The sequence below is a fragment of the Leptopilina boulardi genome, unplaced genomic scaffold (genome assembly GCF_019393585.1).
Source record: "Leptopilina boulardi isolate dan_hultmark-lab unplaced genomic scaffold, ZJU_Lbou_2.1 LbouV2_126, whole genome shotgun sequence".
NCBI classification, from domain to species: domain Eukaryota; kingdom Metazoa; phylum Arthropoda; class Insecta; order Hymenoptera; family Figitidae; genus Leptopilina; species Leptopilina boulardi.
In genome coordinates, this window is record NW_026137670.1 from 1,616,609 (window position 1) to 1,634,506 (window position 17,898).

The 17,898-nt window shown below is 28.8% G+C and overlaps 1 long non-coding RNA gene across 1 annotated transcript in view; it reads right to left on the bottom strand.

The window, feature by feature from the left end:
- The window catches only part of LOC127291211 (uncharacterized), a 270,805-nt gene that overhangs the window by 185,459 nt on the left and 67,448 nt on the right, over nucleotides 1-17,898 (bottom strand). Inside the window, exon 9 of the long non-coding RNA XR_007844558.1 lies at nucleotides 17,187-17,221. This is a non-coding gene — a long non-coding RNA (uncharacterized LOC127291211). The remainder of the gene's footprint in view (nucleotides 1-17,186; nucleotides 17,222-17,898) is intronic.

A 17,898-nucleotide genomic window follows, 5' to 3' on the forward strand; every position in this document is an offset into this window, starting at 1 on the left:
CCTCTATGGTAAAGGCGAAAAATTTTGATGGAATGCTAAATTTATGTTTATAAAGCATTAATTTATGTCTATATATAAATTTCTATTCAATGACTATATAAATGTTTTCAACACATTTTTTTTTTTTTTTTGCAAATTATATAATTGTGGATAATATTTCGAAATTTTTAGCAATTTTTTTTTTTTTTGGTAAATTCATATGGAATTTTGTTGAAGGGAAAAAATCAATTCGACGTTTTTAAAATAGATCTATGTTTAAGAAATAAAAGTATCGTGAGAATTATTTATAAATATATCTATATAGAGGATTCATATTGAAAGTTATACGATACAACTCAAAAGTATTCTCAACGCAGCTATTCAATTCACGACGATACCGTATGCAGATAACTTTTGCCGCATATTTTCATAATTCTTTATACTAGCTGAGAATGTCGTGTGTTAAACGCACATTGATGCTGTTAAACTTTATGCGGGACCACAATCTTCATGATAGATACACACATATAGAAAATACTTTCACAGGTCATTGATGACGTAAATGACCTTTCTTTTTTTTTTTTTTTTTTTTTTTTTTTTTTTGATTAATAATTTATAGTTACAAAGAAATATTTTATATAGAAGAACAATATGAAACAAAAATAATAAAATAATAACGAATAAAAAAAAAGAATTATAAATAAAATAATAGTTTATTTAAATCAAATAAATATTTATTTATCTCTAAGACAAATATAACTCGGTCTCCTGCGGTGTATAGAATTAAATCGAAAGTAATTAAATTTACAATATACCCAAAATTAAATCTTCAATAAATATTTCTTTAAACCAAAAATAACAAAATTTTCAATAAACAAATTTAATTTTTTACAATTATCTTTGTAAAAATAGATGTTTCACTTTATCGGTAATAAAAATGTTTACAAAGTATATATATATATATATATATATATATATATATATATATATATATATATATATATATATATATATATATATACGGTAAAGGTAAATGACTTAATAAAAGAGGGAAGAAAATTGATCCATCACACCTCGTTTTACGATGTCTCTATTCGGTAAAATGAGAACTCATGTCAAAGTTTTAATAGCTCAACAAAATTTTCGAGAAGACCTGAAGAGGGTATGGGGGGGGGGCGAGGTATTGAACAAACTATCACAAACCGCTTGCGCTCTCATAAAACGAGTGACATTTGGTCACAATTAAGCTGATTCGAGTTTCATTTGCGTCAGGTGAATATAATTGCGTAACCCATTATCAAAAACGAATAATTTTCCATTTCTCTCTCTCTCTCTCACTCTCTATAAATATAAATTTTTCTTAATAAAAAGCCTTTAATCAATATTTTACTACATCCAAAGAAATGTTTTATTTGAAACAAATATATTTAAGTTAAACAATATATTTGTCTCAGAGCCTAATAATTTTTTTTATTTGGCGTAAATAAAATTTATTTCCAACAAATAAATAATATTTATTTGAATCGTATATTATTTCCTTCAAATTATTAGTTCAAATAAACTTAATTTAATTATTAAAAAATTATCAATTATCGATTCAAGTGAATAATTATTTGAGTTAAATAAATTTTTTCCCAGGTCTACAAGTTTCGAGAAAAAAAAAATATTTGCTTCCTTTTTTTTAAAAAAACAAAAACTATTTTCATTTTATAAATAAATTAATTTGTAAGTTGCGATTATTTTGCATATGTCAAAAATGAATTATACAAAATAATAATGACTGACAAAGAAATAGGATAAGGCATCTTTTGAACGGGGTGGTTTTCTTATCCCTCATCCAGATCTCAAGTGTATACTATATATACAATACGGGAAAAAGCAAAACCATTTGCCGGAGGGCTACTTCCGAGAGAATAAAAAGACTAGTTTATATGGTACTCTAATTGTAGCGGCCTTTGGAAAACAAGAGCTGCAAGTTTCTTGCATATAGCCATCTACATTTAAAGACAATAAATTAAATTCATACTATAAAGATGGCGTAATTTCGGTTTCCGGCCGTTCTCCTCATGCGGAGCAGCAAAAATCGTTGATTTATCGTATCGCGTCTGTCGAGAGACCTCCGGGCAAATTTTGTAGGGATCCGACACACTTGCGCCTCCTAACTCGTTTTTTCGCAAGCGTATATATATATATATATTCTGCCACATAACATATATATATATATATATATATATATGAATGCCGAATGGAAGTTGAGATTCGCGGAGTATTATCGCACGATCTCCGACCTGAGAGATTTGTAAGAGAACGCTAATAGAGCTTAAAAAGTGCCTTGTACCAAAATTATCGCCTTCCGCGGTAGAGGTGCATGCTCCATAGACTGCTGGGCATGAATTATGAAAAATGCCTTCGCGCACTCCCTCACCATATCCAATTCGTTTCGACTATATGGGAAAAAGGTGCAATATGATTTGTATGTCTCACAAAGAAAACGGAAGGGATTCGAACAGGAAAAAAAATTCCACACAAAAAAAGTGAATGTATACCAGAAGAGAGAGAAAAAAAAATCACCCTCACTTATTTTTTATTTCCACAAGAGAAAAGTAAATCACCACACAAAATATAAATTACCACAAAACTAAATTTAAAACAAAATTTTTTTTTCGAATGATAGTAATAATAATAACATTAATAATTAATAATAATAAAAATAATATAATAATTATAATAGTAGTGATGGAAAGAATTTAATTTTATAAACCACTAAAAATAATAAGTTAATTATATATAAATGATAAGTAAATATAATATAAGTGTATTTATATGTATATGAGTGCAATGCAATAAATTATAATCTCAATCATTAATAAAGAATTCAAACTTTAATTAAGAGCCGAGTATTATATTTATATAATGCTGGAGGCCAATTTGTCTCAGGTGTAATTAATCATTTGAATGATGATTCACAAGTCATGACTGTAAAATCTTATCTTGTTGCACAAAGAAATCTAACATCGGAATTTCATTCCTGAGAGAAAGTCCTGTGTGTCCCTCTATATAAAATAAATATATATATGAAAAAAAAATATTTTTCTAAAAGGGAAACCAGAGATTCGAAATCTTATTTTCCTATCTAATCTACAATTGAAAGACTAATATAGTAAAAAAAAAATGCAAATTGCAATTAAGAATAAGAATCTTGCTTATAAGACAACGTTGATTATCTTATATAATTATATAGGCATCGTTCCCATATTTTGTTATATTAAATCAAATGATAATTAATCAAATGTTAATTTGATTTCAAAATTAGAATTTTTAAAATTATTATAATTTCAACAATGATAATAATACTAAACTTAAAAAATTTATTTGATTCTTAACACAGAAAATTAAAAGGCATTAAAATAAGCTGCAACGCTTATTATTTTAATCAAATTTTGCTTATTTTAATACCAAAATGGATTAAAATAATAAGCGTTGCAGCTTATTTTAATGCCTTTTAATTTTCTGTGTACTAAATATACAACTAAATAAATAGTTACTTTAGCCAAACAATTTTCATTTAATAATATTCATATTTATTATTTAATAAACATTAATATTTATTTGATAATAGCCAAGTAACCAATTAGTTGAATTAAATTATGATAAATTAAATTATTGTTGTTTTTATAGTAAATATTTTGTGAAATATATTATATTTGCCTTAATTGTTAGTAGTAGGAAATGAAATAACAGAGATAAAGCTCATCGCGTAGGAGATATTATAATTATTATAGTATGGAAAGCATCCCCCTGATGTTTATCATTGGCTCTCAAACAGTTTCATAGCCAATTTCTTGTTAGCCATCTGCGAAAGGGTCTTATGTGTTGATATATTTGGAAACACATAAGTTTACACAAGGACCACATTCTCGAGTTACGTTAACGTATAAATTCTAATGGAGACTAATTCACTGACACTAGCAATATATCATTGAATGTCAAGAACTTTTACTACCTTATAATTTGACATTTTCGGTTTATGGAAATCGTTTTTGGAAAATGATTTACAATTACGAATATTATTAATAAAACACTAACACAAATTGGCCTCACATTAATTGTTTAACTATAAAATAAAATTATAAAAAATTTTTTTTAAAAAAAAAGTGGATAAATTTCTCTAAAATGAACCAAAATTTTAAATAGTTCCTTGCAATTTTATTATACAAATGAACAGATGATAAAAATTAGAAAAAATCAAAGGCAAACTAACACGGAATAAATTAAATTTGTGTTTTGCAGACTGTGCCAATTTTAATTAAAGTAATAATTGAATATTGATTATAGTTATCATAACAATAATTAAAAATCGTTAAAAACTGTGTTATATAAAAACATTTAATTTTTTATTTTATATCTATATTTGGAATAATATAAAATTCTAAAAATAAATGCCCGAGAAATTCACACTAATTTAAAAATATCAAATTGTTATTTTTGGTATAAATTTGATACTTTAATAAATCATAATTATTATTCAATAATCGAATATATGATTTTGTCAATTTCATTTTGTACGAAGTTAAAAAATGTTAATTAATCGAATAAATGTCAATTTTTATATAAAAATGTCAATTTCATATTAAAAAATGTTAATTTTATACTAAAAATAATTCACATAAAAAACAAATATTAAAATTTAATTTGAAATATTTTTACATATTAAACATTTCCATCGCTAATTTAAAATAAACTTGGAAAATAATATTTCTCAAGTTTATAAATATAAAAAGTACTCTTTCAGTTGAAAAAAAAAAGAAAATTAATGCGCAATGTTACAAATTACCTGCTTTTAAAAAATTAAGATAATTAATTCAGTCTTTTAATATTTAAAAACCAGCTTTTATAATTGACAATTTTCCTGACCTAAGCATTAAAAAAAATTTTTAAATAATCTTAAAAATAACATTTATTTAATTATTTTAGAGAAATAAAAACATTTTTTAAATTTAAAAATAAAATTTCACGCGGATAATTTTATAAAATGCATAGATTTTCTTTTTTTTTTTTTTAATACATTCTGAAGCCATCGGATAGAAAATAAATTATTGGCATCATTCACAATGAAATAATCAATGGATTAATATTTCAACCAATCTCTCTCTCTCTCTCTCTCTCTCTCTCTCTCTCTCTCTCTCTCTCTCTCTCTTTTGATAACTCAAAATGATGATGTCAATCATAATTAATTAATAATTCACATTTTCACATCTATTATTTAATTGACATATATTATTATGACTAAATTATCATCATCATCATTATCATCCTACTTTGCCAATTAACTGTTATCTTTTTTTTTATTTTAATTCTTTTTTTTCCTAAAATATTAAAAACTCATCTGTACAATATTCCAAACGAGACTTTCTTTTATGATTACTATATATGTAGTTAATAAAAGGTGGTTTTCGAGGCTACAATCAACTCTAAAATTATGCCCCACACGATGGTCGAACAGCGTAAAATATTTCGAGGAAATATTTCAGATTAAACTTTCCAGGGAAAACAAGAAAGACAGATAGAGAGAGAGAGAGAGAAATGTTGAAATGGGTGAGTTTACAATGGAATGGTTGCATTTGTTTTCATTTCGCGCAGGGATACACGATTTTTGTGTCCGCGAAATGAACCCAACACACAACTCCGCTTTTATTCCACTTTATGTATTATACCTTACGTCTGATTAGTTCAACTCATTCTACAATTTTTACCCCTCGTTTCACTTTTCTCGAGATAGGAATTATAATCTCAGACAATAACAAGAGAGAGAGAAAAAAAAAGAACTTTATCTCAATTTCTTGTATTATCAAAGAATTTTCAAAGCTTTCCTTTTTGGTACAAAAATACCATTATTATACCCTCGGTATGGGGACAATAAGCAAGCTCATATTGTCAATTTCAAAGTTCAAAAATCATTTCGGAAAATTAATTTAAAGGACTTATTTTCATCTTAATTATTATTTGCGTCTCTTTTTTTTTATTTTAGAATTAAATTTGAACTTAACTACTACTATTTTAGTTCTCTAATTAACTTTATGATTAATTATACTATTTTTATTATTATTATTATTATTATTATTATTATAATTATTATTATTATTATAATTATTATTATAATTACCATTATTTAATATACCTTCATGTTGTTTCCCAGAAAGCACGTAAGCTTGCAGCAACCTTGCATAAAGTTTACCGCGCAATATTGACAACCTTTCATGGCAAACTTGCCGCAAGCTTCAAATGTCCCACTTGACCCAAGCTTGCATGGTAAGCTTACCTAAATATTGCAGTGTAAGGTTGGCAATATTGCTCAGCAAGCTTGCCGCAAGGTTACTGCAAGCTTACGTGCGTCTGATTTAAAGCTAATGTTAACTTCCAATAATATATCCCTAATAAAAATTTGTTTATCAATAAAAGACAATTGTAAAAAATGAGTAAACGAAAAAAAATTTTCTTATCATTTACTTGTAAATTTTTTTATGTTCCCATGTATTCTGTTTTATTTAATGAATATAAAAAGGAATTTGAATATTATGATAACTCACAAACATTTCTATATTTCCTCTATATTTGTTAAGGGATATTGCGAACTTCTGTCCAGTAGACCCTTCCACCTAAGTCGATAACGGCTTTGATATGCTAAACAGAACTCTACATATATATATATATCACTATAACTGGAATTTTGAAAAGTGATTTCCCCTTAAATATCAAAAAATATACGTAAATATTTTTCGAATAGTTAAAAAAAAAAAATTATTTAAAATATTTGAATGCAAAAAAAAAAGTAAAATGAAAAAAGGAATGTTATTTATTATTATTTATAAACAATACGATTAAAAATGAAGAAATATATTAATAATAGATACGAATAACGCCATCTGCGGTTATGAACCGCGGTAAAGTGGTTATAGAAAAGGTAGAGTGGAAAAAACACTGCGCGTAATATGATACGACATATTCATCATAAACCATAACGTAGAACACCTCGGGGGCATTCATAGCATGTCAAAAACTCTCAATGGAAACTTCATAAGATCTGCGGAAGCTCCTTTATATTTTCATCTGCTCATAGAAATACCACAATATAATAATGCGCCCACCTTATTCTTTATTCCCGCCACCGAATATAGAAAAGATGAAGGTCAGCAATTATTATAATGATATCCTCAACTTTTTCCGCTAATAGGCACCATATATTTTTGATATGATTGAAATATGATATGAAATATGAAATTAAATACGTTCCCAAAAAATATAATATATAGAGAAAAAAAGACCTCTCCAAAAAATTCTACCAACGTTTATTAATTATAAAATAGTTTAATAATTTATAATTAAAATAACATTATATTATTTAGAAGATTATGTATATATTTTAAATTTATAATATAGTCACTCGAAACTAAACTCCATCAGTGAAAATTTAGGATCTACTTTGGTAGTGATTTACCGTTACATGAAGACAATCCAAAATGGTGATTACTATGAAAAGATGTGCGCTCAGTTCAGAGACTAATTAAATAAGATTCTTGCCTTAATATAGCGAATGCTACCAGGGGAATAGTAATTTCCTAGATTTAATTAACCAATTCGTAAATGTCGAGCCATTGCTGCACTAACTCAGTCACGTAAACATTTGGAATTTATGTGAAACATCGAAATTTATGCGCTCAGATATCAACATAAATGGGCACTTTAAATTTCATATATATAGTTTTCAATCAATGTCAAACAATAATCATAATTTGCTCCAATAAAATGGAAAACTTATGATTTTTCTAATAAAAAATATAAAGAAAGGGACGTTAATAATATTTATATTGAGAGTTCACTGAGAAAAATATTTAGTCAGAGCAACCAAAATTTGGTTGGGCCAACAAAAAAGTTTTATTGGTATTTAAGCAACCAAACTATTTGATTGAGTCAACCAAAAAATTCGGTTGAGTGTTTTTTATTGGCATAACAAAAACCCATCCTTGTGAGAGATTTAAACTAACTGTTCTCTTAAGCTATGAGCTGAGAGCGAATAAAATTATTTGGTTGTCGCAACCAAATTTTTGGTTAGGACAACAAATGATCATTTGGTTTTTTAGACCAAACTATTTTGTTGTGTTAACCAAATTATTTTGTTGTCGTAACCAAATTTTGGTTGGAATTTAAAAATGTTTAACCAAATAATTTTGTTGGCCTAACCAAATGTTTAGTTGAAATAACTCTACGGCTTTGTTTCAGTCAACCAAAATTTGGTTACAAGAACCAAAATTGCCTAACCAAACAATTTTGTTACAAACACTAAATTTTTTTCTCAGTGTTGAGTATTACATTACTATTATCAAATTGAACCAAATAATTTTAAAAAAAAATTTTTTCAAATAATTCTTTTCAGCATATATAAAAAAAAATTGTTATATGATTATCGCACAGAAGAGGGCAATGACATTAAAGTGAAAAAAAATGTCTTCCTTTTTCCAATTTATAGTGAATTATTCGAGTTCCGCTTCAACAGGCACACAAATTCTTTTGGCGAGGTATATAATGCACGTCTCTTATTGGGTTCCCAAGGCTTTTGTGCAACCCTTTTATTTGCGGGGCCCAACGAAATAATTCAGCAGACACCATGGCATTTGTTCCGACTGTGATTGCGAGAAAGAGAGAGACCCAAAATATAAACTCACAGGTGTCGTATAGAAAATTATATCAAGACATTATATTACAAAATTCTCTCTCTGAATTTAATAATTGTATATATATATATATATATATATATATATATATATATATATATATATATATAATGTCTTTGTTTAAGAAGAAACAAAAAAAAAATTGATTATACATGTTGTGAATAAATTAAAGATCCTAACAATCAGGATACAATAATAAAAGGGTAAAAAATTATATATAAAAAAATTTTTCTAATGAAAAAGAAATGCAAATATTCACAAACCACAATTGCCCCATATTGATTTCATACTCATTCATTGTACTTTGATGGATGAGCATCAACCCCAAAGATTTTTTTTTTCTCCTTTTGTTCATGTGAATACAGAGGGAGCCAATTCTGGAAATAAAAATTGTCGATGTCTAATTTTTGAATGGTACAGGGAAAGTAAAATATTTATTGTTAAATATAAGCAATATTTTTTAATGAGAATTTTGTGAATAATAAGAGAGAGAGAGAGAGAGAGAGAGAGAGAGAGAGAGAGAAAAGGATTTTTTTTTATAAAAAGAAAAAGATGAATGTTAATCAATGCAGTAGGATTGTATAGCTGGACACAAGGATCAGTGAAGCGAGAGAAACAGAAGAGAGTGAGATAGAAGCGCAAAGAGTACAGAATACTAATTAACGTCATTGATCCTCGTTGATTTGCATACGTAAACAAAGGGTTGGCGCATTCAAATTCTTGAGAATTCGTATGCACTCTCTTTTCACCCTCCTATCTTTTTTTTCACTTTTCTTTTCGAACTTAACCTTTCCTTCTAAACTTTTCTACACGAAAAACCTTTTGTCATTTTTTACTAAATTTTAGATTTTTAAATTGATATTTTCCAGTGGGAAAAGCACGATTGGCTGAATATTGGTCCAATATTGGGAGCACTTTCGCCAATCTTGGTCCATTATTTTAGCCAATATTGGACCAAATCTGGGAGTGTATCAATGCCAAGGCTTGATTTTCAATATTGGCCCAATATTCAAAAAAACAAAAAATCAGACTTCAGCCAAGATTAAAAAGATTAATTATTAAAACTGAAATGTAATACAATTTTTTGTTATATTTATATATTATATATAATAATATTATTATTTCCCTTCGGATCAAGGGTTATATATAAAATCATCCGCAATAAATGGATGAAAAAGAAAAAAATATTTTCTAACGTCCTGCTAGGCATTAACAATTCTCAGCTAAATAAAAGAAATGTTGTAAAGATTCTTTACATATCGCGGATACTTATATCCTAACCGATTGATGTTGTTTATGAGAGAGAAAAACACTGCCATCTGGCGGATAGTTGGAAAGTTAACGTAGCGCGAAATTCAAACTGCATGAAGGAAAAACTGTAACTATAAAGAATTAAAATTAAAAAAATTATTTTTTACCATTATAACATTAATTAAGTTTTGTTTAATGCAATAGTATGCATTCTTAAGTAAATACATTTACAAGTAAATGTTTATACTTACAGTTTTCCCTTCACGCAATTTGAATTTCGCGCTACGTTAACTTTCCAACTATCCGCCAGATGGCAGTGTTTTTTTCTCTCTCATAAACAACATCAATCGGTTAGGGTATAAGTATATTTAATAATTAATTTTTTTAATCTTGGCTGAAGTCTGATTTTTTGTATTTTTGAATATTGGGCCAATATTGAAATTCGAGCCTTGGCATTAGTCTCTACACTTTCAGACTTGGTCCAATATTGGCTAAAATAACTGGTCCAATATTTAGCCAATATTCAGTCTTGGCAATTTCCCACTGGGTTGCATCTAATTTTTGTATTCAAGAATTTAAGATTTTAATAACTTTCGCTATTTTAGTGAAACCTTTAGCTGTTCCAGGTAAATTTTTTTTTTTTCATTAAGAAAAAAAGCACAATTTTGTTTTTAATAAAAGACGAAAAGAATTTCTATTCTGGATTCTTAATTTCCCCGCAGATTAAACATTATTTGTAAACTTTAATATAAGATGTACTAGAATGAAAAAGATCGAACTTTCTGTTTTTTCCAATATATAATAAATGAAGGTATAAGAAGCAAGTTTGAAAACGTCGAGTGAGTTATATATCGATCATCTCCGATGGATCTTGGACGATACTAATTCAAACACGTGGCTTGATTGAAGTACTCTCTCTCTCTCTCTCTCTCTCTCTCTCTCTCTCTCTCTTGGTTGAACGGTGTTAGTGTGTGTGCAAAGGGGTAAGGAGGGTCCCCGTGTCTCTCTCATCACCGGGGATTAAACTGTTATTGCAAACTCTGTGCAGCTTCGCTGTGGTAATAGTCGGTGGTAGTGGTGGTGTTTGGTGTGGTGATGGTGGCGGCGACGGCGTCATATTGAACGTCGCAAAATTAAAATACAGGGCGAAAGTTTGCACATTGGATAACGCCTAGCTCTGCTCTGGCGTCAATATTGAAATCCGGAAATTGTGACAGGCATTTTACCTTGATATATTCATGTGTTAGTTGCGCGCCCTTTTGCGTTTTGTTATAAGCTTATATATAATATTCGAAAAAAAAAGAGAAAAAATAATTGCACAATTTTCAAAATAAGGCACAAATCATTTTTAACACTTGAATTGAAAATTAGAATAATAAATTAAAATGAATATACGAGTTTAGAAAACCTTTCTTTTATGTAAAAAAAATGTTTAAGGCAGGGAAAATTTTTATTCGAAACGATATAGTGAATTGAGTACCAGAGAGAGAGAGAGAGAATTCGTATAAGATGGAGAACTCAAAAATATGACCCTCGAAAGACCCTCTCGATATAAGATTGGAAAGTGGCCACAAGGGTCGCTTGAAACATTTGTCTTTCAGCAAATAAAGCGTGTTATACGCGGACTAAGAGACAATAAAGTGCACATGTTAAAATTTCCTATCAGCCCAACAATATATACATTGGCCTTGAAAACAGATGTTTCGCCTCCATATTTTCCACCAGACAAAGCCACTCGTTCTCCACTTGTCTGGAAAAGCTACTTTGTGGCTGAATATACTACAAACAAAAATACTACCCGCACTAGATTTTTCTCTACTTTTAAAAAATATAAAAACTTGAGATTCTATTATTCAAATTTTTAAAAAATAGATTTTCCTCAAAAATTAATTGTATATATATAATTGATAAACCTCAAATATTCAAAGATATTTTGTTCTCTATATTACATTTATGGTTAATGAAGTATGAAAGCTTGGCGTTTTATGTATACACAAGAGTTTTTGTAATCTCCTTTTTAAAAAATCATATACTACAAAATCTGTATATACCCACTAACTTCACGTACACTTTAAAATGACGAGAGAAAGTCGAGTTTAAAGTTCAAAGAAGCTGAAAGCCTAAAAGCTTTCTGTCTACAGGGTATTATGTTCTTCTTCTCTAATTTTAATAGAAAGAAATCTCCCTCTTTACAATTTATGTCTTTTCTATTAAGACGCCATTACTTGGTAATATCAAAATAATAATCTATAAAGAGAACACAAATTGACGAAGGTTAGAAAAATTCAAAAAAAAAAGAATTTCAAAATTTTGTAAAAAAATTTTTTTTTACATAATTTGAAATTCAAGGGACGTATATTGTGTGAAGAGGATTCGGTTCTTCTGATTTGAAAAAGGACTCGAAGGACTATATACTCTATATATTGCAAAGGAGATATGAGGTATGAGAGAAGACTGACATCAAGGAGTCAGGAAAGAGAGGAAAATGGTGGGAGGAAGAATAGGCCGAGAGTCGATATTATTACCATAAAATAATGAAAAGGGATCATGGTGCATTATGACTATATATATATATATATTGGTATATATATATATATAGAAAGAATGCATGCCTCTCGATAGCCTTTGCAATGACGTAGCAAAAGACCCTTTTTGCAAGGAGGATATGATACATATCCAGGACATTGGTGAGATATTAGAGCCATTCTTATAAATACCTTTCTTGAACGATATCATCGTATTATATTTACAATGAGAGGGACTCTTGTCATTTTTATAGGTTATGTAAAAATAACTGCTTTAGTAAAAATTCTATTAATTCAATTAGTGAAATTTGACTATTTTTTCAGTTATTGACTAATAATTACCCAATATTGCACGGAAATATTGAGGCAATATTGCTGCAACATTGATCATAATCAGTGGGAATATTGCCTAGTAATATTTAGGTAATATTGCCTAAAAATATTGAGTCAACATTGCTCTCAACAATATCAACTATCCAGATAGCACGTAAGCTTGCAGCAACCTTGTCGTCAGCTTGCCGCGCAATATTGCCAACCTTGCACAGCTAACTTGCTACAAGCTTACTGCAAGCTTTAAATGTCCCACCTGAGCCCAGCTTGCCTGGTAAGCTTACCGAAAGATTGCAGTGGAAGGTTACTGCGAGATTGCTCAGTAAGCTTGCCTGGTAAGCTTACCGAAAGATTGCAGTGTAAGGTTACTGCGAGATTGCTCAGTAAGCTTGCCTGGAAAGCTTACCGAAAGATTGCAGTGTAAGGTTACTGCGAGATTGCTCAGTAAGCTTGCCTGGTAAGCTTACCGAAAGATTGCAGTGTAAGGTTACTGCGAGATTGCTCAGTAAGCTTGCCTGGTAAGCTTACCGAAAGATTGCAGTGTAAGGTTACTGCGAGATTGCTCAGTAAGCTTGCACGGTAAGCTTGTAGCAAGGTTGGTGCAAGGTTGCCAAATATCCGAATGCCAGAAAGAAAATCTACCTATTTTGATAATTCTTTCATTTTTATTCTTAAAAGAACAAAAAGCTAAAAACACAGGGGATGAAAATTTATCGTCGAGTGTTTATACTGCCCGTTATTTTATTAAGGGGGGAGTGAGGGATGAAATATAATAAAATCAGAGTATTGCATTACACTTGAAGGTTATCAGACTCCCCTGTCTGTAGTCTGACTCGACTTGACACTTAAACTTATGTTTAGGAATCCCATTAAGTGTCAGATGGTATAGGAAGTTGAACTCAATGTCCGATGTCATACGGTTTCGAAATTCAAGGGTAATGCAACCAACTGGAAAGTATATACGTTTCTTTTACTGGAAAACATATTAGGTGAACTCAATTGAAGCTGAGTAAATCTATTGGAGAATATATATGTATAAAAGCAGCTGAACCAAAATACATATTTGTTCAATGTATAATATAGAATATATATATATATATATATATATATATATATATATATATATATATATATATATATCATCATATAATATATGGGATAAATTCACAAAGTAATCAATATTTCATTAAGTCTATAAACCACCAGGGTAAATTAAGCAACACTGAAATATTCAGTATATTACTATTTATATATACAAAATATAATTTTATTAAAAACTGATTCTAAAATGAAAGGTTATAATTTTCGTGATGTTGAAAATTATTTACAACATTTAGAGGTCTTGTTTATCGATGTTTTTAATTAATTTTACGAGAATTCATTTTGTGTGTGTGTGTGTGTGTATTCATATTTCCCGGGTACTAAAAGGGGGAATTCAATTTTCAGACATGTTTGGTTTGTGCCTTGTTTTCCCACACATTTTTTTCTTTTTTTTTTTAAAGAGAAAATTTTAGAAAACAACTTCTTGTTAGGTTTATATTTTACTGTCTCAATTTCACGGTACATATAGAGATAATTCGTGCATGTATGAGCACGTGCTTCGAACCACGCGACCTGTCGTGCTTCCATTGGAAACACTCACTTAAGAACTGTTGTTAGTTCACTGAATAAACAAATCTACTACATTTATTGCTTCTGACAGTTGAATGACTTATTCATGTCTGTTGAAGACGTATTCTTACATAAAGAAGAAATTTTGCAAACTCACATGAATCATATATATTATATATATATAAATTACATATATGATAATTTTACAGTAAAAGCGATAGAAATTATCAATACTATTGGAGACTTATATCAAAACGGAACGTATTTAAATATTTTAAGTCAAATATAATATTTTCAGACAAAGAAATAGAGAGGATAAAGCAAAATGTCAAGGAAAAATCCCAAAATATATATGTATAAAGATGCGAATAATAAAAATAGAGGACAAAATTTTTGAAAAATTGATGCGTTAGTCCTTGAGTGATGCTTCGTTTAATGGATCAATAAACAAGAGTATAGATTGAAGAGGGGAGTATAAGGTATGGAATAAGGAGCATTAGCTATCCCGAGGGATTGGCACGTGACTACGTGTCTGACCGTTTTCCTTCGTATATTTGAACTGGGCATTTCTTCCAATAGAACGAACGTGAGACTCCTTTTAACTTGGTCCTATACCAAAATCTTGCACAGATTTCGAAAGAGAGAGAGAGAGAGAGAAAGTGTGAACCTTCACACGAACATTCATCTCCGTTTCTATTGATATGTGACCCACGACCTTTGAGAAGTGTATTAACATGCCTCTCAACTGAGGAACAATAGCTTTTTTTTTCACTCAATCATAAATATATAGGACACATTGACATAAAATGCAATTTTTCTCTATATATTCTTGTAAATCTAATTTCATCTTTATTCGGATTATATTCTAGAGAAGAAAAATTCTCATCACAAAGCCTGTTATCAATGGGGTGATTGTAATGGACATTCATCATATTGTTGACAAAATGGTTGCATCTAACGGACGAGTGTACAGAAACTATAACTAAGCCATGAGTCATCCCTCGAAATTCCTAACAGCAGCCTTTAGTACCCTGAAGCTACGCACGCAATTACCATCCTTGATTTGATTAGATAGTCCTGATTCCCGTCGAACATCCCGAGATTCCAGATCGAACATTTCATACCCCTTTATATATAGAGAAATTCTGCAATCTATTGCGTATATATATATATATATATATATACCTACATCCCTCTTTCTCTAAAATAATTGCTCATTTCAATTGAAATCAATTTTGTAATGTTAAACAAGAATTTAATTAAAAGTAATCCCTATTCATTAATTTAAACAATGCAAATGGTTTATAAAAAAAAAAAGTCCAACTATTGGAAAACTTTTTAAAAATAAGTTTAGTGAATCAGTGGAAGTGAAAGTGAAAATGACCAACAATTTATCAATTTACATATATAGAGGTAAATTATTTTCTCCTCTAATAATTTATCGTTTTGCTGAGAGAAACAATAATTATTTAATAAGAAACATAAATTTAATAATCCTTCTGAAATTGCATGCTTGGAGAATATTATATTGAAATAGCAATTGCTTTGGCATTTATATATCTTCTATATATGTATATACAATTTCAACTATATCTACATATATATGTAACAAGACTGATCATGTACAGTATTCCTACTCATTATTACAGTTGTATCTGATAATTACATTAGAAGTCGTGCTCCCTCATTATGAAAATTACAAGCGTGTATTGTTGTGTCCACAACCCAATCTGATCCGAATAGTCTGTTATCATAATCTAAACTTCAATTTTCAATCCAGTGTGTAATCACAATATATATATTTTTTTAAAAAGCTATACAAAAGCGCCAATTTAGCTTAATTAATTAACGTACTTGTATTATTTATAAAGAAATAATAATTTATAACAAAATTTCAATACCCATTTTTCAATAATAGAAAACAATACAAAAAAAATTCATTGTTTAACAACCAACCAATTTGATTTAAACAAATTATTTTCTGAATCTAAATTTATACCAAAATTATTAATAATTAACAAAAAAAAATATATATATATATATATTTATATAAAATCTTTATTCAAATTAAATTTTTGATTTAATTAATATTTATTATGATATCCAAAGAACGAGATTGTATATATAATTTATGATTATAAATGTAAAAATAAAAGTAATGGCTAAATGATAATACAATTTAGATTAGAATTTAATCGAATTCTGAACAGTGAAATATATTAATCGCGTCGGCGGCGTTAGAGCGCGAACACGTAACAATCTCATATTTCTCCGATTTCGTTACGCTTGGTGATTTTAGAGACCCCTTCCTTCGATCGTTCATACATTGTCCATTACCCAAAATAGATTCAATCAAAGGAACATTTTCATACAACAATAGCTGCTATAAGGCCCTACCTCGTTTACTCTCCTTCTTATAATCATGACGAATCGGACATATGCACTCGTGTGAACACAAACACCCTATAAGCTTCAGGCACTACACGACTATTCCAACATTATTATAATCGCAGCATGAAATTTACGAATGGCAGTTAATATATGCTTTTTCAACGCTGACAGAAAAGGTCTACAAAATAATGATCTCTGCAGCTACAATGTGTTTATGAACTTGAATATAATATCATTCTTGATATTATTTTTTTTTCAACCTCTATGCCTTTCAATAAACACTCATTTAAATAATAAGCAAAAAAAATTTTTTACGAGTAATTTTGTTCTGTAATAATGATCAATTATTAATGTAAAAAAAAAAACTCACCAGTGCACGCCATTCGTGAATCTTTCGTTGAAAACCTGCAAAAAAAAAAGATAAAAATTATTTTTTATATATATATATATATATATATATATATAACTACATATATAGAAACGAATCTAAACTTTTTATAAATTTGGATGAAAAACAAGTTTCAAGAGTTTTAGTGATGTGAGTGAGTTGATTAAAAGCTAAAGCAGGACTAGGAACTGCTTTCTCTCTCTCTCTCTCTCTCTCTCTCTCTCTCTCTCCTTCTCTCTTTTTCTATCTCTTTCTCTCAATGGTAATTCTACAAAATGAAATTACACATAATCTGGTTTGAAAATATATTTTCAGTGACAGGACTTTCGTTTCGGAATGTCCATTAGGACTTCCTCCTGATTATCCTTACTTTTCGCGCTTTATCTGTCACAAATCTCATTTTCAAAATCCACAGAGACGCGATCCTAATGAATCTCATTTCACTTTAAACTTGTGACTCAAAACATCGTAGTAAATGGACTTTTTTTACAAAAACATAAAATTTAGAAATAAATATCGTTTGAAAAAAAACAGTAAATTGGATTTACTTTTAAAAATTTTTAATTTTCAACAAAGTATATATTAACCGAAGGATAAACAACTTGTGAAACATATGGTGTACAATAGTTAAATTATTCGGAAATATCTTGAAGTATCGTAAATATATCCTGAAATATTCTGAATTTTTTGAATT